Consider the following 449-nt stretch of genomic DNA (forward strand, 5'->3'; position numbering starts at 1 on the left):
CCTTTTTGTTCTCAGGGTGAAGAAGCTAATCCCGGGTTTAATTACACCTAAATTCAGTAGGAGATAATCTAATCAGCCTCATTAAGGGGAGGTCCTGGACTGGTACGGAGATTTGGGCTGTAGCCTGGCCGGTGTGAGCGGGGCCGCGTGCCGAGGGTGCCCTGGCTCCCCCAAACCCCCCAAGTTCTGCACCCTGCCACCCTCCTGCCCGCTCCGGGCTGGCCAGGGGGGCTGTGACTCGCTGGGGTGTCACTGGAGCAGGGGGACCACGCGGTGACTGTCCGGTGACAGGCTCCATCCCAAAGGATGCCGCCGGTGATGGCAGAGGAGGGGACTGGTCCACCTGGTCCCTGCGGGGCGAGGGTGGCCGGCGGGACCCTCCCCCGGGGGAGCCGGGCGGGTGGCAGCCCCCACTCACACCCTTGCGCAAGGGGACTGGCTTGGGGACA

This window comes from Pygoscelis adeliae, unplaced genomic scaffold (genome assembly GCF_000699105.1).
Source record: "Pygoscelis adeliae isolate BGI_AS28 unplaced genomic scaffold, ASM69910v1 Scaffold403, whole genome shotgun sequence".
Classification (NCBI taxonomy): Eukaryota; Metazoa; Chordata; class Aves; order Sphenisciformes; family Spheniscidae; genus Pygoscelis; species Pygoscelis adeliae.